The sequence below is a fragment of the Thermobia domestica genome, chromosome 9 (genome assembly GCF_964235325.1).
Source record: "Thermobia domestica chromosome 9, izTheDome1.hap1.1, whole genome shotgun sequence".
Lineage (NCBI taxonomy): Eukaryota > Metazoa > Arthropoda > Insecta > Zygentoma > Lepismatidae > Thermobia > Thermobia domestica.
This window is the reverse complement of record NC_137462.1, coordinates 69230920-69258151: the sequence shown is the minus strand read 5'-3', so window position 1 is coordinate 69258151 and position 27232 is coordinate 69230920. Positions and strand designations below refer to the sequence as shown.

General features: G+C 38.0%; 1 protein-coding gene across 6 annotated transcripts in view; it reads left to right on the top strand.

The window, feature by feature from the left end:
* Nucleotides 1–27232, top strand: part of LOC145694723 (uncharacterized) — a 629124-nt gene that overhangs the window by 338952 nt on the left and 262940 nt on the right. The gene's annotated exons all lie outside the window — the stretch shown is intronic.

Below are 27232 nucleotides of genomic sequence, written 5' to 3'. Positions count from 1 at the left end.
TGCTACATAATTTAATATAGAATGTCCCAAAAGTAGTGATGAAAAATGAAGCCACAGATTCCTGGCACCAAAAAAAGTTTATATGACTTATAGCCCGGAAGTGAACAGGAGCGGAGCTAGACTCTTTCGAATGTGGGGGGAAAGGAGCTTCACACCTGCCAGCGGAATAATGATAGGAGCTAGGAAGGGGGTTCATAAATACATAAAGATCATCTTGACTTGACATGTTAAACGCATGTTACATAACTACACCAGCGATTCTCTATACGTCATTTAGGGATTCACCGAATGTCTGTACGGCAGAGGTATTGAAACGGTGCAGTAAAGATGGAAACCATACAGAAAAAAAAGTTATCCGTGGCACGATTGCACGTATATGTACAATGGGAGTCAAAGCAAAGACCACTTGGCATGGTTGCATCATATCAGGCGGTAGTGGAAAGTGGTATACCAGTTAGAAACTTGCAGATAGAGGGTAGAAATAAGAACAAGTATGAGTAATTGTGTCGTGTAATGTAATGAAATAACAGGCAGAATCCACAACGACGTGCTTTATTTGTAACGTAGTATCTTACACAGAGTAGAACTACAAACTGCTAGGTCATACGCGCTAACAATAAACGTATCTACAGATGATGTTCAAAGTGCTGTCCTTCTACGTCTATGTAACATGCTAATTGTGAGTTTCGAGTGCATTCCATCACTCCCAGTATGTTCCGTAACTGTTCACACACAGTTTTAATGCGTTTTTTTTTTTTTTTTTTTTTTTTTTTTTTTTTTTAAAGTCGGGAAGTACCTTTCCCTAAGTGTGAAGTTCCTTTTCCCCCACACTCGAAGCTTTCTAGCTCCGCCCCTGTCCACTTCCGGACTATAAATCATATAAACTTTTTTCTTATTTCGGTGCCAGGAATCTGTGGTTTCATTTTTTACCATTATTTTTGGGACACCCTGCATAGCGGAAGAAGATTTACGAGGATGAATCAGCAAGTAACGAACAACAATTTGTTGCTCAATATTATATTAATCTGAAATTGAAAAGTGAAAGCGAAACACTTTGAAGTTATGCAGTCGACAGTTGTTCTTTCAGGTATACCTCTAGTGACATTACTGAGACTTATGGAGCAAAGATGGCGCGGTGTAACTAAGGTCTATTGTGGATGTAGCTCGGTTTGTGGGCAAAAGGACAAAACCCGGTGAAATTCACAAGAAAATGGTGTGTTTGTGTGTATTGACAGGATCGAATGGATTGTAGCAAGATCTCCAAACGTAGAAATTCTTTAGAAACTGCGGTGTAACCTTGCTAATTTGCCACGTATCGAACGTCCAATAACAGGATCAAACGAGCAGTGTCATGGCCATTGAAGAGAGGTAATTCATAATGACTGGCAAATCCATCTTCGAACATTGTCAAACATGTCCAACATTTCGTACGATACAGTATATGAAAGTGGTGCATGATAAACTGAAATTTCGTAATGTGAATGCTTGGTAGGTGTCAAAGAACCTCGCAAATGTTTATAAGAGGCAATGAATGAGACATGCATGGACCACTGATACGATACCCTGAAGGACCTGGTTTTCTGAAAGATATTATTAACGGTGACGAATCCTATCCGCGGAATGGAAACATTTTGAATCCTCACCAAAGAAGAACTTCAAAGTGTCTCAATTTACGAAAAAAGTGTTAGTGACCGTACTCTGGGATATACAAGGGACTCTTATTTGTGAATATTGCATAGTATGAAACATCATTGGCAAAGTTGCGTCGTGCGCTTCGTAACAAATGCCCATACAATAATGGGTGAAATGTCAACCTCCTTCATGCTAATGTGCGCCTACTTGTTGGCGATTCTGTGTGTGAGAAACTCGAGAAGATTAGATGTGATATTCTGTACAGTTCTGATCTGTACACCTTCAGAGTATCATCTTTTGGTCGGATGAAGAAATGTTTGGGGGATCAACGTTTCTATAGTAATGATGATGATGAAGTCAAATCAGTTATGCGCAGAGCGCTGTAATCCTAAAAGACGGACTTGTATGAACAGAATGATTTTGAAACTTGAGTCATGATGTAGAGGTTATATGGTAGAAATGAACAGAGAGATTTGGCGGCTATGTTTTTGTATATATTCGTAAGTATTGGCTATTACACGTCGTTCTACACAAATTGTTGTGTGTTACTTCTTGATCCGTCCATATAATTGAGGTCATAATTCCATATCCTTTATGATATAGTTCTGCCACCATAATAATTTTTTAATCATATATTAAAGTCTTCTAGTAGAAGATTCCGAAGTAAATATTGGAAAGGCCCCTATGAAATATTACACTTTCACACTTAAAGGGTACAACTTTAATATGCCCATGAATCTTCCTTTGTCCATGAATCTGCATTAACGTCATTGTGCCATTTCTTCCAAAAAGAAACCTTCATAGACCCGAGATACATTAGCGAAAACTCTTCATGACTCATGTTAAATCGAAGCTTTTTATTTCACACTAGCTGTATCCGCTTCTGTACCCTTCTAACAACAAATAATGGCATTAGTATGTTATTTCTCTATGCAATCAGTTTCAAGCCTTGACCTTTTCATCTCGTACAGAAGATATTTTGAGGGGATACGATCGCCTGTTTTGTTCGCCTTCTCACAAGAGACATCAAACTACAAATGTAGTCTCAATATTTGCAGCATGCCCAGGGACGTGGCATGAGTAGTGTATGGTTGTTACCGCTCATTACTCTCAGAGAATAACTTGTTCTTAGCCAAACGTTAATAACTATGTGCAGAGTTACCTCTCAACTGTAGACTCCACTTGTATTGTTGTTCTAGTCGTCGATTCCTTTGCAAGAATAGGTCTGTCACGGTTTCATTGAAAACAAACCACTGCACCGAGCGGTTCTATGTGCCATAGCAAGCACTCGACCGACGAATATGCACAAAGAAAGGTGTGGAAGCAAGCGCTCCGTATTCACACCAAGCTGGGATCTTACTGTCCGGCTGAGCGATAACAGAGCATCTGAGTAGGCGCCGTTATGTTTTGATCCACGACAGAGACATGAAATGACGTGAATGAGGAGCCTATATCTTCTGTCCGGTTTTTAGTTACAATTCCTTTCGTCTGTAACAACATTCTCCATTGACTCGCATACTAATCCATTCAACAGAACAAGCGGCAATTCTGTTCTTACTGTTATTCATTGAAACTATCCTTATGAGTTATTTAAACGACTATAAATTCCAGTATTTTAAATTTTAGTATTACCGCCCGTAACAGCGGTTGCATGAACACCACGTCCCTGAGCAAGCCATATTAAATTCATGCATTTACACAGTGATATGCCCAAGGAACAAATATTTACAATGTAAGTAGAACGAATGTAAATAAATCTATACTTGCTATTTCAAACAGTTGTAGCCTTGTTTCACATTTTATGTTTAAGCAGGTACTGTTCCAAACGGAGGTAAATGCTGTACTTCTTAAAGTATCATATTGACTAACAAGTAGACCTCACCACTTTGCCGTTGCATTAGCAAAAGAAAACAACTACTCTTCTAGAGTAGGGTTGAATATAAGATATTGACAAAATTTTAGCTGCTAATGAGCACTAGAAATATGGGAAAAACGAAATAGAAACATGAATATGGGAAAGACAAGTACAATATAGTTTGATAGTTGCAAGACCGATATTTTTTCGAAATAGATGGAGGAACAATAGTTATGACTTCAGCTATATAAATCGAATTAGGAGGGATGTTTTTATGGCATTCCGGATCATGGCCGCCATCTTGAAATTCGCCATATTGGATCGACGTCAACCTTTTCAAACGTAAAGAGGGCCATGTGAGGTATCAAACAACAATGATTTTTTCCATCCAATCTCATACACTAATTAGTTTGTCCATATCTAGAACGATTTACAACTTACAGTTTTTTGAATGTTGAAAAATTCGTTGTTTGTAGCATTTAACAGATACGTATACTGACAATGAACATAGCTTCCACACTAGCTTCTTGATTGTTTATCTCATGATGTGCCTCCTCTAGAATATCCAGAGTGTATTCCATTTCGAATTCCAGTTCTTCATCCGCTAGGAATCCAATTATGTCATCTGCGATTACTCTTTCCTGTTCTGAAATATTTGTTGCTTTGTGCTTGAACCGTAATGTCTGCAACTGCTGCAAGAGGTACATGGTAATGTTTGCCTTATTTAACGCCACGGTGTGTCGTTTTTCAGTCTATATTTGTTGCCTGCACACACTCTCCCTAACACACATACACGCACGCACCTTACAGAATTACAGGCACAATGCAATAAACGAAGTAACTATTTCGCAAACATATCCAAGTTCACGGGTAGAACTGATAGTGAGAATAATATATTTCCTGCACTTGTCTCCTTACAAAGAGTTTGTCGCTATAGAATGGTATACGATGCACGTAAGCACCTATCTTATACCGTAGTTGCTACGACCAGGAATGCCATCGGCAAACCAATATTGCTATTCTCTTCATCGTGCTGCCCCTATTGCTTATAGTTTTCAGTTTGAATGTACAAACGCACAAACGAAGTGGCGAGGTCAGAACCACTTTATGAATGCTGAGAACTTTCATTTCTTGGATTGCCGTAATTTTGTTCTGTAAGAATGTTGTCTCTGGGGCTATGTTCATTGCCATTGTAGTTATTTGTTATCTGCTACAAACAACAAATTTTTCAACATTCAAAGAACTGTAAGTTATAAATCGTTCTAGATATGGACAAACTAATTAGTGTATGAGATTGGATGGAAAAAATCATTGTTGTTTGATACCTCACATGGCCCTCTTTCTATTTGAAAAAGTTTTACGTCGATCCAATATGGCGGATTCAAGATGGCGGTCATGATCCGGAATGCCATAAAAACATCCCTCCTAACTTGATTTACATAGTTGAAGTCATAACTATTGTTCCTCCATTTATTTCGAAAAAATATCGGTCTTGCATCTATCAAACTATATTGTACTTGTCTTTCCTACATTCATGTTCCTGTTTCGTTTATCCCATATTTCTAGTGCCCATTAGCATCTAAAATTTTTGTCAGTGTCTTATATTCAACCCTACATTAGGACAGTAGTTGTTTTCTTTTGCTAACACAACGGCGAAGTGGTGAGGTCTACTTGTAAGCTATTTTTGGTCATTAGTTTTATATATCATAAAATTTAACTCAGGGATTATTTCTCAAATAACATAGACAACAGAATATAAAATTGACAGTCAGTTAAGATCATATTAGGAATCGGGGTGAAAAAAGAAATTACCCTCTTTGATTTGTACATTGCTAATAATTAAAATTGCACTATTACGAAAGAAGAGCTAATACCTCTACATTTAATATACTGGGTGTATCAAAAATCTGAAGCCATAAATCAACTCCGTTATTAGTAAAGTTACGCAAAAAGTAGAAAGAGAGGAAAGATGTTTGAAAGAGGTAGTTTTCAATCATTTTTTTTTTCAGTAGTACCAGCCGTTTGGCTCCACACTGGTAAGGCATCCTATATGAACTGAAAATCAATATTACCATTTGGTCTATGACCCGGATTTTTATATATCCGGTATATATATCTTGTAGTACAAGTGTGAAATGATCACACATACCGCTATGCGGTGTGCGATGGTGCTTCGGGATCATATCAGAACATAACTGACCGTGAGATCAGTATTCCGCGAAGACACTATACACGTCGAGTAACTACTGCGACACGTTCAGACATAGGAGAGAGACATTAGATGTCCTCTGGAGCATCGTAAGCCATACAGTTTCGATACAATGTCATAATTAATATGTTGTAACCTCAGGATCTTTATGAACGTGCGACCTAAATAGCAATGGAACATTAATTCAGGAATAACAGACCGTGATTACTACATTGTTGTTCATTGTCTTGTTGGAAAGTAATCCATTGAAGAACTGAAAAATAGGGTTCACAACTGACTCCAATACCTCAGTTATGTAACGGTGGCTTAATTTTAATGCATTAGACACAAGTTGCAATGAAATTCAATAATATCTGGAGCCAGATCGTTGTCGGTATGCATGCATGCCTTGTCCAATCTGTCGCGATTTCGCCAAACATGAATATGAAATTCTTGGCGGTGCGCAGGGAGAATCAAGATTTGTCGGATTGTTGGACTAAAGGAGTACCAATGGACGCCGTGAAAAATGTCCCATCATCATCGTTGACAACATGGGAACGTTTGTGCGAACATTTATGAATCGCGAAACTGTTCATGATGTGGCTGTATGATTCGCAATAGCCATGCACATAGGATGTCTTTCTTTTTGGTTGATAATGTGACGACGATTGAAACCTCTTCCGCGAGCCACTGATTCAATATTCGGATCATTATATAGATTCATTCTGTTGAACATAAGTACAAATTTTGCGGAAAGATAACCCGAAGTGGAAAACTTGTTGATTTGGTTGTCGCATTCACCAGGTTTATTTATTTATTTATTTATTTTTTTTAATGCACGCTGAAGTCAGGAATATGTGCATTTCCACATAACTGTGTCTCTTTATTGTTTCTCAGTTGATGTTTCCAGGACATGGCTGACACGCACACCTAATGCATCCGCTAACATGTCGCTTACCCTTAATGTTATACAAATTCTGAAAATGTTGAATTGATTGTCTATTACTTTCTAGTGCTGAGTACTGCAATTTTAATTTTCTCAGAATTATGATACCATTGACTGTACAATGTTTGTGGATGCATAAAAAATAAATTATAATGGAAACAAAATCAAACAAATAAAAATTACTACAATTACAGTGAAGGTAGATAGAGGTGGATCAATAATACATCGCTTATTTCTAGTACGAAGGCCCTGATTCGATCTAATGTCCACACTCCTTTTTCCTCTGAATAGTTCGTATCCTCCATTTTCTCCACATTAGTAATTTGTATAGACTTTCCTTCATCTTTAGACTATATACGGAATATATTCGCGGAATGTTGGAGACACTTTATTTTTCGTATAACTAGAGAGTTTGGATTTGATGTTACACTGTAAGACCTTCAAGGTAGTGTGTAGTTAACAAATTATTCGTTTTGAGATAATTCCCAGCATGTTACTATTCATTGGCTCGTTTCTTGGTTTTTCTGGTTATTTACTTCATTTATATGGACATAATTTCTCAGAACAATGCGCAGTATGTCGAAAGGATTTTTACTTTTACGTACCGATCTCACTAACAGAAATGTGGAAGATTCAACCCATAGCCACAGACGCCGACAGGATATGAACACTTGAACGTGACAATCCTGTGGACGTGTCAATGTAGTAAGAAAGGAAATCTCGGGCTGTAGTCGTGGTGGAAGATACGGAGGGCACAAGAATCGTATTGTCCACACTTAATAATATTATTTGTATACCTACTACAGAAAGCTACATTTGAAAGTTGTAACAATTAAATGTTTCGCAAATTGTCACTATAATAATAAAATTTAGTAACTTGGCCATCTGCGTACGTGCTAATGTCACTTACTAGGGATGTACTTGAACCTGAACCCACAAAGTGGGTGAGATGTATATATTTCCTGAAAGATTGGGTTAAGGTAAGAACAAAACCGGTTACCAAAATTGGGGAGGTCTCATGCATTCCGCTTGAGGGCAGGGCAGCGCTTTATTCATTATTAAAATCTTTAAGCGTGTCCATGAAGTCTATTGCAACTCCGAAAAATCGGAAACGGTGAGAGAAATATGAAAAGAAAAAAGCGTGTCTTTCATCATTTTAAAAGTACAGCGTATCAAAGTAAAATAAATTGTCCCAGGGTCCCCCGCAGATCCAAGACGGGGTCCAACTCAAAATGTTTAAATGGAAAGAAAGGTCAACTTGCATATGGTATGAAAGTTGGTGTTGAATGAAAGAAGATAAATTAAGTCTTGATTCTGTACGGTAAGCCTGGGTAAAATTGCGGTACGTCAAAATATCAACACAATCTTCATTGCAAAGTCTATGGCCATTCATATGAATCTGAAACGGTGTGATAGGTGTAAAAACAAAAATAAGGATAAGTCATTATTTCAAAACTATAATGATTCAAAGTAAAAAATGTTCCAGGGTCCCTCGCAAAATCCCAGATGGGGCCCAACTCAAAATGTTCAAATGGGAAAGGGGTTCAAGTTGAGCATCATATGAAAGCTGATGTTAAGTGAAAGAAGATTAAACAAGTCTCGACTCTTGATGCTAAGCCTGTGCAAAATGGGTCAAAAAGTCAACACAAGCGTATTTGATTCATTCTAGTTTTTGTTTGTTTGTTTACACTTGTCTTGCCATTTCAAATTAATAGGAGAGGTCATAGACTTTTCAAGAACGCTTTTGTTGACATTTTGACCCATCGCCATTTTGCACAGGGTTATCGTAGAGAGTCGAGACTTGATTTATCTTTCATTCAACACCACTTTCATATCATATGCAAGTTGACCCCCCTTTAAAAAGTTTGATTTGGACCCCGGCTGGGACCCTGCGGGGGACCCTGGGACAATTTATTTTACTTTGATACGTTGTACTTTTAAAATGATGAAAGACACGTTTTTCTGTCTTCATATCTGTCTCACCGTTTCAGATTTTTCGGGGTTGCAACGGACTTTATGGATATGCTTAAAGATTTTAATAAAATGAGTAAAGTGCTGCCCTGCCCTCAAACGGAATGCATGAGACCTCCCCAATTTTGGTAACCGATTTTGATTTTACCTTAACCCAATCTTTCAGGAAATATATACATCACACCCATTTTGTGGGTTCAGGTTCAAGTACATCCCGGGTTAGTATGCGAACTTTTTCTGTGGAACAAAAGATGGAAAACTCATACAAATTACACACTGTATGTAGAAGTAATGATGAGATCCTTAATGCGCTGTGGTAAACGTTAGAAAGTGTATGAAGTTTCAGTTGGGAACGCTAGATGGTGTCGGAGTATTACTTTGTTCGCGTGTAAAGAGCGAATTCTTATAATCGATTTCAAGAATTGAAATTGTTCAAATGTCCTTGCTGTGTATTTGAACTATATCGAAAAGTACGCAACACGTATGCGAACACGCACTGTTGGCCTATACACCATCACTTGAATATTCCTATCGTCGTGTTTATCGTCGAAATTAAAGTGAACAAGGAGAACTTCTTCATTCTTTGGAATTTATGTATGGTAAATATAACAAGTAGCACTGTCACTTGCACATCATCTGAAGGAATTGGATTCGTTGAAATCGGAAGTAGTAGTAAGTTTCTGCCACTTGTGGTTTTAGTAGAGAAATTAGAGTGGATTTGATTTGATTTTAGCTTCCTTTGCAGCAGCGAGGCTATATGAGACATGCATCTAAGCTACAGCTTAACGTGGGATTCGAACCACATGAGCTTCCAATAGGATTCGAACCCGGGTCTCCCGCTCTAAAGGCACGTACGCTATTCACATAGCTAAGAGATTAGAGTGAGGATGGAATAGGCTTAATTGATTTCAGAAAACCGCCTCTCTATCTGTTACCATTTCTACTCTATGACGATCAGCGATAAAACCGGAAGTGATTTTCTTTCACTTCCGGTTTTAATAGAGAGTTGGAGCGGAGGTGGAATACAGTTCAGCGATTATTTTTTTTAATAGATATGAATTTGTTTAACTATTTAAGTAATACTGGCAGGCGTATATCTAGCATAGATGTTCATTTTACTTCGACCTCACTCATCCTCGCCCTCGCAGTAGCAGTTGGCCCTCTCCCTCGTTCACCCTCGCCCTCGCGAATGGAATTCTCCATCGCCCTCGCGCGCCCTCACCCTCGCTATCGAAACTTGTCCTCGCCCTCGCGCACCCTCGCCCTCGCCGTCGAAGCTTGTCCTCGCCCTCGCGCACCCTCGCGGCCAAAACTTGTCCTCGCCCTCGCGTACCCTCACCCTCGCCACCGAAGCTTGTCCTCGTCCTCGCGCACCCTCGCCGCCGAAACTTGTCCTCGCCCTCGCGCACCCTCGCCCTCGCCGTCGAAGCTTTTCCTCGCCCTCGCGCATCCTCACCCTCGCCATCGAAGCTTGTCCTCGCCCTCGCCTTCGTGCTCAAAACTTTTCCTCGCCCTCGCGCACCTTCGCCCTCATATCATTGAGGGCGAGGGTAATTGAGGGTGAGGAGGCCTCGAGAGGGCCTCCTTCGTGAGGATCAGAGCATCAATTATTCAACCTATTTGTTGAATTATTTCCTTATCGTCAGTGGCGGATCCAGGGGGGGCGATCGGGGCGATTGCTCCCCCCAGAAGAGGAAACTTCTTTATTTTATATATACAAATAAAACGCATCCCAGAGTTTGGAGCTCTTAAAAGTAGCTCTAAATAGCAGTATTACAACCCACCACCCCGACCAGAAGTCCGTCCTAGATCCGCCCTTTCTTAACATACGTCCTAAAGAAAGGAAACTAAATATATCATCGTATAACTTACTGTGGAACACCTAAAATGGAACAACTGTTACAATGGAGATCTCAACTGTTACAACTGTTACAACGTGTACATCATTTATCAACAGTATTCAATGCCTTTACATCAAAATGTTTCTTGAACTACGATGCAAGCATAAGTATTCAGCCACACAAGGGCAGCTTTCATGAGGGTGAGGGTGAAATCAAGGTTTGATGAGTGGCGGTAGAGTGACTGCCGCGGACTAGGCCTATCTGTCAGAATTTGACAGTCAACACGTTGGCCATCCCTGATGTATGTAGCGTAACTGAGGAATTTGAACAAATTCAAAGGGAAAGATCTAAAGAGCTTAATTTTGAAACTCCGTCAGCAAACAAATAAAATACTTCAGAACACTATTGTTGAATTATCACTCGGAAATATATACCCTCTCTAACCTATAACATGAATGACTTCATTGATTTGAATGTGAATCTAAGTTAATTGGTATTTTAAAATATAAACTGAAATGTGTCAATGTGCTTGTAAGGTTAATTTCGATGCTCAAATAATGTTAATATTCACCATTAATAGAGATACATTTGTCCTACCTTAACAATGTTAAAATTTTTAATTTTTTTTCAATAATTGCCATAAATATGAAACTTTGTCTTAAGAAACTACCCTAGGGGCCAATTTGTGCACTTTATCACTTTGGTCTTGGTTCATTTATGGCAGCTATCATTGTTGGAAAGTTTATTTTCAGTAATTCCCACAATTATGAAATGATATCTTTCAAACGTTGTCTCAAGGATTCCTTACACTACAAATACATAAAGGCAAATGAAAAATGAAATCTTTAGTTTTAAAATACCACGATTATGCAAGCTAAATGCTAAAAGAGACAGAAGTGAATGATGAAAGAAATAGTTGAATGAGAATGTGGTAGGAAACTGGAGAATCCCCAGAAAACCCACGAACACGATGTCCTCCACCACGAACTTACTTGGATGGGAATCGAACATGCGACCCTTCGAATAAAGGTAATTTCTCTATCGCTGAGCCACCGTTCCTCCCTAAATGGCACGCTCAGAGCTTAGCGCCTCCAGGGGCCTTGGAAAGATTATCGAGCCTAAAATGATTTAGCACTGACTTTTATAAATCCACCAATTCAACAATTAATAATGTCGTGCAAACTTTAAGATTGTAGTAATGAAAGAAAAGATTAAATGTAGAGTTATGTAACTGCTAAAGGAGATGGATGAAATTGCAAGTGAATGATGATGAAAAAAATGGTGGAACGGGAAAGTAAGAGAACAAACCTTTATTTTCTTTAGCACAAATAATTAAATGTGTAGATTAATTGATTTCCAGAAATTTTATTATAATTAGCAATTAAAAACTGAAAGGGCGATCACAAACTTTTCTTGCCCAGGACCTCGCAACAATTTGTTACACGCTGCCATACATCATTAAAACAGGAGTAGAGTGACTGAATTATTTTGCTCTGTGGTTGAAAAGTAATAATGCAAAACAGACAATTATTGACTTGAAGAGATAGGATAGTTTAAAAATTCTGACTGGGGAATAAAATCTTCATTTTTACGTCCTACGTTTATCGCAGTCTTGTAGCCAACCTGGAACGAAAGAGATTCAGCCCACTGAACATTCTTTGCGAATATCATTTCAATGTGAATTTCGAACAAAGATCTAAGCTTACCTTCATGCTTACGTTACGTCAAACAACTAACATATAAGGTGGAAATTATTCAACTTTTTTCATAAGATGTAATCCAGCTGACTAATTAAAATTTTATAAGCTTTATATGTTATATGTTGATTGATTAAATGTTGCATCTGATAATATGTAGTCGTTACTGCTTGTTACATAGTATTAGCGTGTGTAATGGTTGTATGGGGGAGAGAAGTATTTAAACGTTAATATTCTAAAGTGAAATATTTACATAAAAATTAGGATAATTAAACATTTTCAATAACTCCCTCTTAGACCTCGACTCTGGTTATAGGACGATTACCGGTGATTACTAGAAGTTAATGATATTGAAATATACAAAGGAAGTTAGTATAGTGTCTAGCAAGCATGTCTGCTTTGCAGCAAGTCTCAGGTTCGATTCCCTTGAGTGAAGTTTGAACGCATTATGGTGATTCGGATCCTACCATAAACTATAGATTCACGTACCATTTAGCATCGGTGATGAATTATAAAAGGATATTAACTCTAATACGTCAGAATACAGACAGCTCGACTGATTCCCAGATATTCATAAGTAAAACTTATATTTTCCAAAACAGCAAATTACATTCGTAGAGTGCTGTTTTCTTCTAAATATAGATCATGAACGGTTTGAAATTATGTTTATTCTGTTGTGTGAGAACGTTTCTCTATAGTTAGAATTGAGGACATCTTCGAAAGTTCCCCTTCGGGAGGATGAACACTAAGAATCATGAAATTATAGGTGTAAACCTGAATGCAGGTTTACCCACTTATCTCAATAGTAATCTATGAAAATGTAAGGTCACTTGACAGGTCCAAATGTAAGGTCACTTGACCAAAGGCTTAGATAATGTCCCCACAACCTCCACGATGCGGGGCCACCAACTCCAGGGATGTAAAATATATAGAAAATGTTTAGAAAGTAGAGGCGAATAACTAGGGGCTGCAGCGGGCAGGGGCTGTGTTGCAATAATAGACTATCAAAAACTTCCTGCTCAAGTCCTAAAATTTCACACGGCGCACGTAAAATGTTCACAGAGTATACGCTAGTCTTAAAAATTTCACAGGTTATATATGCTAGTTTTGAATATAGTACTACACGCCTTGAAGCAGAAAGTATGCGCAAATGACTAAGATTGAGCAATACACCTTCGTATACTCTGGACTACACCCCTGAATATATGCTTTTATTTTCTTAGTTTGCTTACATACGTGTGACGAAAATCTGGGAGGAACGCGACCGCCCAAGGCCCTCGTTACGACGCCCATGATTAGATGAACCATAACCGAATACTTCAGGTAGTTTTGCTTCTTTATTTCTAAGTTTTCCTATGCTTTGCTGACTAAATATCAGTTGTCAGGGAGCTTTAAAACTTGCGATATAGAACCAAATCATTCTATTTTAATATCCTATTTAGCGAAAAAAATAATAATAAAAACGTCGATAATGAAGGGTAACAGATCACAGAAAGAAGCCTACTGGACGCCCAAAATAGTCTCCCTTTTCAAGACTGTGCGCTGCATATTCTTACACTATATTAAAAACGCTTTCAAAGATACCAATCTTTAAAAAAATAAAATAAAATAAAATAAAATAAATAAATCTTTAGTTTAACATCCAACGGTTATGCCATCGATGGCTAATGGGGCGTTTACACTTGGTCGATTTAGTCGCACGACTAAATCGACTCGCTGCATTTGCCACTAAATCGAAGCAACTAGGCCGAATCAGATCGATGGATGTGTTCAATTATTTCAACCACAAAAAATAGGACGTCTTTCAATTCAGTTGCCAGTCGATTAGTAGCCTTCGATCAACAAGCGATTAAGTTGAAGTCCCGTTTACACGGTCGATTAAGTTGAAAGTAACGTCAATTCAACTGAATCGATCGCAAATCGACTAAGTGTAAACGCCCCATAAAGGAGCCTGATGGAATTGCAAGTGAATGATGATAAAAGAATAGGTGGAATGAGAAAACGGGAGGAAACGGGAAAATCCCGAGAAAACCCAAGTATACGCTATCGTCCTCCACGAACTCACTTGACCTGGGATCGAACGAGTGACCCCTGAAACCAGAGATTGGCTGTAGCACTGAGCCAACGTGCTCCCGTCCAATAATACCAATCGTGTTAATCGTTTAATTGCAATAAATATTTTCGTCATTAGTTTTCAGTATTGACTTAATAGCTTTGTAACTGGGTACTTGGAAAATGGATGGGATTTCAATTAAAAACAGTTTGTGGGCTGGCCTAGATAGTTGCGATCTACACTTAACGTAATTATCTTAGAATGAGATTTTATTTACAAAATTGACATTGTCCTCGCCCTCGCGCATCCTCACCCTCGCTGCCGAAACTTGTCCTCGCCCTCTCCGTCGAAGCTTTTCCTCGCCCTCGCGCACCCTCACCCTCGCCATCGAAGCTTGTCCTCGCCCTCGCGCACCCTCGCCCTCGCTGCCGAAACTTGTCCTCGCCCTCTTCGTCGAAGCTTTTCCTCGCCCTCGCGCACCCTCACCCTCGCCCTCGCGCACCCTCGCCCTCGCTGCCGAAACTTGTCCTCGCCCTCGCGCACCCTCACCCTCGCCATCGAAGCTTGTCCTCGCCCTCGCGCACCCTCACCCTCGCCATCAAAGCTTGTCCTAGCCCTCGCGCACCCTCGCCCTCGCGGCCAAAACTTGTCCTCGCCCTCGCGCTCCCTCGCCCTCGCGTCACTGTGGGCGAGGGAACTTGAGGGTGAGGATGCCCTCGAGAGGGCCACCCTCGCGAGGGTGAACATCTTTGATATCTAGTCGAGTCAGCAAAAATTTTTGCTGGCCTAGCCATCTGCCCTGTCCTGGAGTCAGTCCCCAAGGGGTACCGGTACCAAGTTATCATAAAATAAGTATCGCTGTTCAGAGAACTCTGGAGACGTAACCACTTGACAGAATGTAACCAAGCTTGGTAGGAGTATATTTGGGAACATGCAGAAGCGATTGGTGTGGAAAACAAAATTAGTTCCAATTTTGGCCACCAGAGGTAATTGTGGCGCTGTACAACGCCAAGTAAGTGCAGTGTGAAATAAAAACGACACTAGTGATGCTAAATGATAAAAAAAAAACTATAATTACTTCTCCTGTGGGTCTCGTGGCATTGATTGCCAGTGCTATTAATACTCTGTGGTCAATGGCGGATTTACGAGAAAGGGGGCTTTTGAGCTGAAGCGTTCCCTTAAAATTCTTGGATACCTTACAAAATGAAGTTAAATATTAGTCTTTCCTATGCTTATAAACTGCAAGCTCCCCACGAAATTCTGGGAAAAGCTTAATGTCAAATCTCACTTCCAGAGGCTATTGTGTTGCTCTGTTCAATGTTCGGTAAGCGCAGTATGGAAGACAAATGATATTATTGATGTTGAATGAAAGAAAGGCGTAATTATGTCTCCCGTGCGACGCGTGGAATTGATTTGTACTCCTATTAATAACCCTGTGGTGTAGTGATGGTTCGGGCGATTATGGTGGTGTGAAATTCTGTCCGAAGGCAGGTCTTTGACGTGAAGGTCCCTGGCAAGGAAAACCCATGGTGACTAGTACCGTATGAGATTATGATGACGTTCTAAGGACGGGACCTACAGGTTAACCTGGCATTCAACTCACGTGTCTTCACCGGAATCGATCCTGGAACCCCTGATCACAACGCAAAGAGTGTGGGAAGAAAAAAGAAGCAAACATCGGACATTAGCAAGGTCAGAACAGTTCATTTCTGGCACATAGTGGGGTTCGAACCCGTATCACTGAAACAGATGCAAGCATGAGTAAGCACCTGAGTTGTTGTGTAGTTCAAGATGAGGTTACGAATGGGGTAACAAGAGAGCAACCATAGTACCAAAAAGATCCTTGTTGGTAAAACTTTACTATACGTTGAACAATAATGCTGGTAGCATTCGTGAATATCTCCGATGATAATAAAGTAAATAATAATAATAATAATAATAATAATAATAATAATAATAATAATAATAATAATAATAATAATAATAGACTTCTCTTTCTGTATTTTTTACATGTGGGTGGTCCATTTCGTTTCCGTTTAAGAGTAAAACATTGTTAAAAATTCAAAATTTATAGCTTTTAGTCCTGTTTTATACTCTGAGGACATATCACGTTATGTAGTTACACAGTCAAGTCCATCCTCTCATATGAGACCAGAGTACATTAACCACCTCATCAATTTATGGAGGAATACATTGGCCTGAACCTTAAATTTGGGAAATATTAAAGAAAAAGCAAAATTTAGCAAATGTTCCCTTCTTCTTGTTCACCTCAACCATAGGTTGGTGGGCAATATGGAAATTTTGAAACTTTTCTCTCGCTTGGCAGAGCTATTTTATACTTTGATAAGGCCTCTTATTCGTAACTGAATCCAGATATTCTATCCTTGGTCTTCCTCTTCCTGGTTTTCCTTTGCCTTTCCCTCTAACAGCACAGTGATCCAATCGGAGTGTCGAATAAGATGGCCAAGCATGCTGTTTCTTCTTTTTCCCCTTATCTTCATGATCTGTCGTCCTTCATTAGCTTCCTTTAGTACGTCTTCATTCCTTTTCCTTTCGGTACATGAAATGCGCAGCATTCTGCGCCAACACCACATTTCAAATGCTTCCAGCTTGAATATTTCAGCTTTTCTCAATGTCCACGTCTCTGATCCGTACAGCGTCACGCTCCATACCAGTGTCTTAATAAATCGTTTACGAACGTCCAGCGACACATTTCTTGATGTTAGTAGTCCTTTTTGCTATTGAATGCTTGTTTAGCCTGTGCTATTCTGGAACTTACTTACTTTTTTAATACGTCTTTTTCACTTCTTCCGTCCGACGATTAGACTTCCTAAATAGGGAAACGTCTTAACGTCTTCGATTTTCTCTCTATCTAGCCATACATTTGCCCCTTCCTGTCCTGCTCTTGTGTACTTTATCACTTTCATTTTCTTCTTATTTTTCATTTTGCATGATTTTTCCAGTTGGTCGTTCAACTTTGAAAGTGCTTCATGCATGTTCTCATCGTTCTCCGCTATCAATGCTATGTCATCAGCAAACCTTATTGTGCTGAAAACCTATTCTTGCTTTCTTCTGATCTCTTCCTATAACATCTGTCTGGTTCCTATAAAGTTGGTATATTATTCTTCTGTCTCTGTAATCTACTCTTAGCTTCTTCAACGTTCTGAACATGATATTCCAATCTACGTTGTCAAAAGTTTTCTCTAAATCTGCAAATGCTATCACGATTGGTTTGTCCATTCTGATGTGCTGTTCTGTTATCAACCATAGACTCAGTATTGCTTCCCTTGTTCCTCTTTTCCTCCTGAATCCAAACTGGTCCTCCGATAACCTTTCTTCGATTTTCCCCTCTATTCGTTGTGCGATAATTTTGCACAGTATTTTTGATGCATGGGAAAGCAACACGTTCTGTTTTTTTCGCATTTCCGTGCGCCTTTTCTCTTCGTGATAGGTACCAATAGGCTTTTCTCGAAGTCTCTCGGTATTTTTCCCGAGATATACATTTCATTAATAAGATAAAATAGTTTCTTCTTGGTTGCTATTTCGAGATTCTTAATCACTTCCGTTGGTATTTGATATATTCCTGGGGCTTTACCATGTTGCATTTTCTCCAAAGAATTGTCAAACTCGCACTGTAAAATTGATGATCCTAATTCATTTTCATCCACGTCTTCTTCCTTCTCTATCTCTTCTTCGTTCACTCTGTCTCCTTTGTAGAGCCTTCCACCTTCTTATTATCTGCTCCTCTTCTATTAGCGTTGTTCCGCCCTTGTCTGTGATAATGTCTGTGCGTTTCTTTTTCTCACCGAACTGTTTTCTAACCTTTCTATATGCCGTTTCTGTAATGCCTTTGACTACATTTTCCTTTTTTTTCTTTTTTTCTTTTTTTTCTTTTTTGCATAAATTGTTTATCCAGTTTTCTCTGGCCTTCTTTACTTCTCTGTTGATAAGATTTCTTCACCTTCTGTATTCCTCTTCTTTGTTTATTATCTTGAACTGTCTTCTTTGCTCCATCATTTCCAATATTTCTGGTGTTATCCAGGGTTTATATTGGGTTCTCGTTTCTCTTCCTATGTGCTCGTCGGCAGCTTTTGTAATCCCTGCTTTCATGGCTTCCCATTTCGAGTCGGTCATTACTTGCTAAAGCTACCGTAGACGTCTCTTTATCGCATTTGCAAATTTCCGTTTCATGTTTTCATCTATTCTTAGCTTGATTGTGTTCCATCTTTTGTTTGGTGCTACCACTCGTTTCTTCTTTAGTCGGAGTTCGCTCTTCATCAAAACCAAATTATGGCCTGAGTCAACGTCTGCTCCTGGGTAACTCTTACTGTTCTTCACTTGATTTCTAAATGCTTGTCGGACTAGTATATAGTCTATTTGACATATAGTCTTTCTTTGTCTATTGATCTTGTTTATATGTATCTTCTTCTTAGTGGTTATTCGAAGAGAGTGTTTGTTACAGTCAGATTATGGCTTTTGCATAACTCAGTTAATCGTGTACTTCTCGTATTCCTTTCTCCTAGGTCGAAATTCCCAGTTACATCCTCTTCTTTGCCTTCGCCGACTACTGCGTTCCAGTCACCCATGATGATCAAATTGTTCTGATCTTCAACTTTCATCAATACTTCTTCTACTTGCTCATAGATTTCTTCTACTTCCTCATCTGTGTAGCTTGATGTAGGCATATATACTTGGATTATCGTCGTATTTCTCGGTTCGGTTGCTATCTTCAACATTATTATCCTCTCATTGTATTTGCAACTGTCCTATCTTATTCAAGACAAAACCGACTCCTGGTGTACAGTTTACAGCTCCTGAGTAAATCATTCTGAAGTCACCGCTCCACATGTCTCCTCCATCAGGCCATCTAAATTCGCTGATTCCCAAGATATCTATCTTCATGCGTTCTATTTCTTCAGGTTTTCCAGTTTTCCACACTGTAACAGCGATCGCACATTCCAGGTTCCTATCCTGCAGGTGTTTCGTTTGATGACGACCGAGGAGGCCCTACTGTGTTTCCCTCCACTACCGGGGACGACCCTCTGAGAAACAGTAATATCGTATTCCCTATTACATTCTCTCATTTCTCTTTCCATGTTGTTTTCTAGGGACTGAGTAAAGTGGTAGTGTCCCAGGTCCTTCCACCTCGCAGTGAAACAGCCATAGAGGACATCCTGTCCCTGCCTGTTTTTGCCCACATCTGAGCCTTGCTGATGTCAGTCATCTTCAGCCTCAGTGTGGTAATGGTAGAGCTGCTGCCCACTACCATAATACCTCTCTTCGTCTGACTTCTACCCCTAAAGACCTGTCCGGCATGGGAAGCCCTCTGATAGAGAAGCTATCTCCGGCATAGCTCTTGGGATCATTAGAGTACGCAAGCCCCCCCACCCCCACCCACTAGGAACTCAAATATATATTTCTGTAAGTTCGATTGGTACTGCTTGTTCCCTCTTATGGTTAAAAAATCGTAAAAATTTGGAGGTTTTTGACCCATTACGTTTTCTTTGCTGAGGCTTTAGTCTTTTGTGTGCTTATATAGATGACTACAGAGGTCAATACTCTTTTATTGGATGTGGGTACATTGATGCTTTTCTTTTAATATTGGAGGGATACATTAGGCAGTCAAAAACGATATATTGGTAAATGTTCTCTAGGACTTGAATACATACGGACTTCTGTAAACTTGGTTGGTCCTGCTTGTTTCCTTTCATGAGTACAAAATTGACAGAAATATATTGTCAAAAGTAAGAATTTATATTTGGCAGAAATTATAAATTTTGGTGGAAAAAATAAATTAGCAGAGGCGGAAATTTTGAATGTTTTGCTTAGAGTTCACTAAGATGATGCATTATTATAATATATCATCATATGGATGAGTACATTGGTTTCTTCTCATGAATAGGGAATGGTTTTCATGATACACCCTTTTATAATTTTGGAAGGTTTACATTGGACCACCCTAAAATATCGGAAATTATCAAAACTAAAAATGGGTAAATGGTTTCTAAGGTTAAGGTATATAATTGTGTAAACTTGAATGGTCCATGTTGTTTCATTCTGTAGGTAAAAATTTCCATCCTATAAGATGTGGTTTTATTGGAATGTATGGTTATACGAGGGAATAAAGGGTTTGTATTTTAGTTCATTGAACATGAGTATCTTGAGATATTCTCAGGTTTTGGGAATTGTATATTAGCCCACCCTTAAATTTAGAATTGTCGAAAAATAAAAATTGGTAATTGTTCTCGAGGACTTAGGAAAATTTAGATTGTTCATGCTGATCTCGTGTATGGGTAAAACATTGCCCAAATTAAATTTTGGCTATTTGGACATTAAGAGAAGAGACTTCACTATATCATATGACCATATGGATGAGTACAGTACAGGAGAGTCTAAGTTCATTGGTGAAATCTGTTTAGTTAATCCTTACTTCTAACTCCAAATTTTGGGCTTAAAACCCGATAGGTAATTATTGTAACCTTTTGATATGCATTGACAATATTTTACTTTGAATTTTAGACTTATATTCACGATTCATAGTCTAAGGTGATTGGTGTAAAAGTTTAGGACTAGTAACCCAATAGGCAGTTATTAAAATCGGTTGATATGCAACAACAACAATTTCACAATTTGTGAACATTAGTTGGTACTTATGGTCTAAGGTCATTGGTGGAAAATTATTCTTGATGTAATCTGATTGGCTGATCATTTTCAAATCTTTGTTTAAAATTTCACGAAAGACTTTGGTTTGAAAAAAATTCAATACTGATTTTTTTAAAATTTGTTTGAAAAATTTTTGTATCCTAATCTGTAGCTACGATGCATAGTCTTAAATTCACTGGTGCAATATTATTCTTGGAACAGTATGATTAGATGATCATTTTCAAATCTTTGCTTAAAATTTTTAGAAATAATTGAAAAGTTATATGTAATATTTTTAGTTTGAAAAATTTTGAACTTTATTATTGTAGTTAGGTCTCATAGTTTAAGGACGTTAGTGAAAAGTTATTCTTCATACAATCTAATTGGCTGATTTTCAAATCTTGGATTATTTTTTTAAGTTTTCAGAATTGTTGCTAAAATTGTTTTGAACCAGTTTGAAAATTTGTTTGAAAATTTTTAACCCTGGGATTGTAGCTACTCACTCTAAGGTTATTGGTAAAAATATTTAGAGCTTGAAATCAGCTATGTAACAATAACAATTACACACTTCAGTCAGAAATGGAGGTCATTAATGGAAAACTATCCTTGGTGCAATCTGATCGGCTGATCACTTCGAAATGTCACTTTAAAAAATTCAAATATTTTGAAAACAATTTTTTATGTTTTAAAATTTTAGTTAAAATTGTTGAAGATTAGAATTGTAGTTACGTCTCAGTCTCAGGTCATTGGTGGAAAAAGTTTAGGACTTGAAATCTCGTAGGTAATTATTAAGAACCTAGAACCTTTTGATATTCAACAACAGTTTGACACTTTGAACTTAAGTCAATTCATAGTCTAACTTTATTAGTGACAGCTATATTTGTTGTAATTTGATTAGCAGAGTATTTTCAAAAGTTTGACATTTTTTCTTTACTATTTGTGGACTCTTAAAATTGTTTGAACGTTTGTTTATAAATTTTTTCAAGTTTGAAAATTTTGCATCCATTAAAAGTTTTTGCATTTTTTATTTTTTAGTTTGAAAATTCTTGCACTCATTCGAAAATTTTTGAAAACTAAATTATGACTCAAATTTACAATTTTTAAGATTCTGATTTTCTTTTTTAAATTAACAATTTTCAAATTTTGTCGAACAACTTTAAAAATAGTTAAATTTTCTTTTGCACATTGAAATATTTTCGAAATTTTTGTTTAGAAGTTTTAGTCTGAAAATTCTTTGTAAAATTTACACTAGTAAATTTGTGGCACACTGAAAAAAATTACAAGTGTAAAAGAATCACGCTTCTTATGTACAATGTTGCCTATGGAATTTCTGTAGAATAATGTCTTCTGAAATGTCTATGGAATTTCGCGCGACGCCATGAGAGCTTAATTTTTCTTTCTGTTATTATTTTTGGGACGATTCTAGAGTTTTGTTCTTTTCTAAAGTATTACTGCCATTCACAAATAATCTTATTTGTTTTATTTTCATTAGTCGAAGCCGTTTTGCCATTTCAAAATATGTTCCGAGATTTAATTAATTGTGTGACAAAACAAGGTTTTACATCCCATTGACTTTGCTCAACATTTAAAAGTGCTCAAATTCCCTCTCTGCTCGTATTTTTCAATTTTAACATAAATATCTGACTTACCACAATTTATAATTATTAACAGCGGCTAATAACATTAAAAGGTGTAGTCAGTGTGTAAAATGTAGATCATCTGTATTAATGAGATATTTCCATTAGTGATAAACAAATGAAACATAGTTAATCATAGTGATACTCTTTCTTTTATAGACGTATGTATTTATGTTGGTGACACATTTCATTTTTGACAGAGGAGGCGCGTTGAGATTTTGGTAGTTGAGGGGAGCCTCAACTGCAAAAAGTTTGAAAACCCCTGATGTAACTCATTAAATTAAAAATTAACAAAATTTTAAGCTGATTAATGTAACTTTTAATGGATTAATTAGAAGACTATGCATACCTAAGATAGATTGAAATCAAATATTCTGCGTTGTTTAAGTTTCCATAGTCTTAAATTGTTTTGAAAACACTATTTAATACATCGTGAACACACTGTGGGCTCTTTTATCTAGCTCATCCATAGACTAATTCCATTCTGATTTCTGCAACTTTGTGCGATTTTTCCGGTCTGAAATTTTCTGAAAACACTATTTGGAACTTCAAGAAACACATTGTGATCAAATTTAACGTGAATTCTTTCTTAAAACCACAAATAAAATTTATTAATAAAGCTTCGCACACACATTTTGCTTCAAGATCAACCAATTGATACACAAATTAATTTCGGCTAAATATGACACATCAGCTTTTGCCTTGCGTCCACTTTACTGCTAATCATGCACGTCCAATGTTTATCGTGTTCTTATCCATCTCTTAGACCCTGGCTGGCCTTCTGTAACCGCAGAGTAGTTCCCAGAAAATTCTGAGAAAGGATAAGTTTCTCTTAAGGTAACTCCTCCTGTTTTCTGACTTCAGAGATGAGTAAGTAGTGCAAAGGTTAATATAGTGACACCATAATATTAATTTATTCCTTACAGCTACTTCAATAATAGTATGAACTCGTTATCCTATATATTCCCTTAAGTAGCAACTTATTATAACGACGGATTACATACATTTGCTCTCAAAACTTGTTTGAGTTTCTTGGTTTAGAGTATCAAGAAACTCAGCAGCTGGAATTCCGATGCGGAATCGTCGATGACGTACAGAATCATACATTAAATGAAACTTTCCAACTCTAGAGAAATTTATTTGATAGCGAAATTGAAGTAAAATGCTGAAATTTAGGGAAATAGTCGGTTCGAGGCATTCGACCGAATTTTATGATCCTGTTTTCCACCTACCTTGTGTTGAAAAAAAATTGGTAAGCTTGCACTGTCTTCAGGTCTCTTCAAACTACGGTATTCGTTTGTTGAGATCTTCGGATCCTCGTACTATTATGGTTCTTCTGGTACTACGCTGAAGGATGGTAGATACCATTAAGGAAGGAAATAGAATCATACGGGTTATTTAAGATCGAAGGCCACTCTCATGCTCGAACTAAATGATCTCTTCCAATCAAGGACCAATCATATCAACTATTTGCCATGAGTACAGAACCATTATGTACAAATTAGCTTTAAAAAAAGAGAGAAATTTTTGTGTCGTTGATCGGGATCCCCCCCCCCACACACACACAAAATCTACGAGCTTTACAGGAAGTAAGGACACTCACCACAGAAGAGAAGTACCGTAAGACGAACACGGCCACATCTGTGTGGATATCCTGTTTCTTAAATTTCTTGAGATTTGTAATATGGATAAAGAAGTCATACATTTTATAGAATGCAAAAAAAAAAAAAAAAAAAAAAAGTAAATCATATGTTTAATATCACGGTGAGTGTAATGGTGGAAAGTTCGGGGCTCTGCTGTAGCTAGAGCCGGATCTACCGTATGTGCCACATGTGCATGTGCATGGGATGACAGAAACTGACATAAAGTATAAAAAAATTGAAAAATGTATAAAATGTACTTATAAATATTTATAAGTCAAACTTAATTCCTCACAAGCATATGGTAACTTTTTTCACCGACACTATAACTGCTTATTATTGTACTTCCTCGTAGCAAATGGGTAGCATACCCACCTTCGGCGCGCGGGAGATTCGAGACCGATTTCAGATGGGAGCTCATGTGGTTCAGATCCCACGTTAAGCTGTAGATTAGTGGTTCTCAGCCAATGTATCGCGAAACACTGGTGCATTACGCAATCCCCTAAAGTGTGTCGCGAAATTTTAGAATTTTAAAATCATGAAGAATTTAATAACAATTAGTTAAAATCGAGACAGACTGTACCAGTCAACACCTCCAGCTGTAGCAATAATGCTCAGTGCTATATAGTCATTATAAAAACTAATTGGTTTCAGAATAATAATAATAATAATAATAATAATAATAATAATAATAATACTGTAAGACGGGGTTACTTTGCACAAAACATGAAAACAATTTCACAGTCCTCTGTCGGCAAAACCATGAACACTAAAAAGAAAGTTTCAACTGCCACCGTAAGATGGAGCATCTAACTGTATTTTGGCTACAATGTTGGCAATTGACATCAGTTCTAATTACCCGGTGAGTTTGTTGTTGTAGAGGTATGGAAAGCAGTCACTGTAAAAGCAGACAAAATTTGAAAGATATCTCGTACAAGAATTTCCTTCAAAGTTAAGTTAGTTTCGTAGGATACAACTGTGTATAATGGGACTTTGATGCAATAGTTGAAATTGAAATGTGAAACGTTTTCAAGCCATTAAAAAAAAAAAAAAAAAAAAAAAAAGCAAATCTGGGTGAAGGCGGTTTCAGCCTCTAATCAGGGTTACTCTGCACCGGTCCAAAATGTTGGAAATTTTACAAAAAAAAAAAAACTAAATAAAGTACGTGAGTATCTTACCTCAATTTCCGCAAACGTGGTTTCCTTTCGTCGTCGTGGATAAAAAGGAAAAACCTTCTCTTACAGGTAATGCTCCCCTTGATCTTCCTATCTTCTAGAAGATACGACGTGATTTTTACACTGTCAGTCAGTCCTGTGCACAGGCTGGAGTCCAATATTATACACGTCCCAACTTCCTGCAGTACTAACTTCCAGTAGCTATAAAAATCACACCGGAGCACGTAATTATATTCACTTCACTTACTATTTAAACTCACGATCTGTGTTAGACAAGCACACGATCTGTGTTGACCGCACTTTACGATAGTTGCATACGACTGCTTCCTACAGAGCAGCAACTTCCAGCGCACAGCACTCATACATAACACGAACTGTAACTGTGTGTGTGTGCATCTCGCTACAACTGCCCTTACGTATTGTCACTAGAGGGCGTAAGGTAATACACGTCACTCACCCTGACGTCACTAAACGAAAACTTGATAAACAAAAGCACATAAAAAAAAGATCTGTATGTGCAACACTTTCCCTTGTTGACAAGTTTTCGTCAATATTATGATACATGGATAATATCAAAGGTACTTACATATATATACAATTAATGTACAACTAACTATGTTCTAATTTACAAGGCCTATCTTGTTACAAAGTAATGCTAACCTATTTCTCATGATAGGCTTTGTCAGCAAATCTGCCAGCTGTTCTTGTGTTGAGATCTGGTTCACCCCTAATTCTTCTTGTGTCACCTTTTCGCGAATAAAGAACTGCTTGGTCTGAATATGTTTGGTCCTCTTGTGAAATTCCGGGTTCTCTGCAAGTCTCACCGCTGCGCTGTTATCGACTTGAATGACGGGCATCTTTTCCAGCTGTGTAAGCTCTTGGAAAAGCCGTTTTAGCCAGATGACTTCCTTCGCCGCCTCTGTAGCTGCTACTAGTTCAGCTTCTGTGGTTGAGGTTGTTACCATACTTTGACGTTGACTCAACCAACTTATACTTCCTCCAGAATACAGCACAAGAACTCCCGTGGTTGACTTCCCTGTTTTCTCACAACCAGCAAAGTCAGCATCACTGAAGCATTCAAGAATACCTGTATTCTTGTTATGCTGATAAACAATTCCTAGCCCAACAGTACCTCTTATGTATCTAAATACACGTTTTAGTCTCATGACATCAGTGTCTGTAGGATGTTCAAGCGTTCTTGAAAGCACACTCACACTGTAAGCAATATCTGGTCTCGTACCTAGCATGAGATACATCAAACAACCCACTGCCTTGCGATAAGGATAGTCTTTGTTTACCTTTTCTTCTTCAGATGTTTTCATTTTAATAACAGGTGTTGTTACTGCTCTACACGCATCAAAATGGAACTTGTGAAGCAGTCTTTTGGTGTATGCTGTCTGATGTATTTTGATATCGCCATTGTCACGCCTCTCTATTTCCAATCCCAGGAAGTAGTGAGCCTCTTCTTGAACAGTTATCTTGAATTCGCTTTTCAGCGTCGCTAGGAATTCATTAACTTTTTCTTTATTACTAAATGCGACCAGGCCGTCATCCACATAAAGAATTAAGAGAATTTTATCCGTATCTCTTTCCCGAATAAAAAGGCATGGATCAGCATCACTTTTCTTAAAACCCTGATTAAACAAGAAATCACCAAATCGTCTGTTCCAACAACGGGGTGCTTGCTTCAATCCGTACAGACTTCTCTTAAGTTTGCACACCTTTTCTGAGCCATCCTGGTACCCTTCTGGCTGCTTTATATATATTTCTTCTTCTAGATTTCCATAGAGAAAAGCTGTGGATACGTCAAATTGAAGTAGATGTAGTCCCTCATTCGCTGCTACACTCAACATGGCTCTTATTGTACCAAGTTTTGCCACTGGACTGAAAGTCTGCTTGTAATCGATGTCTTTCTTCTGACTAAAACCTTTCGCCACTAGTCTCGCTTTGTATTT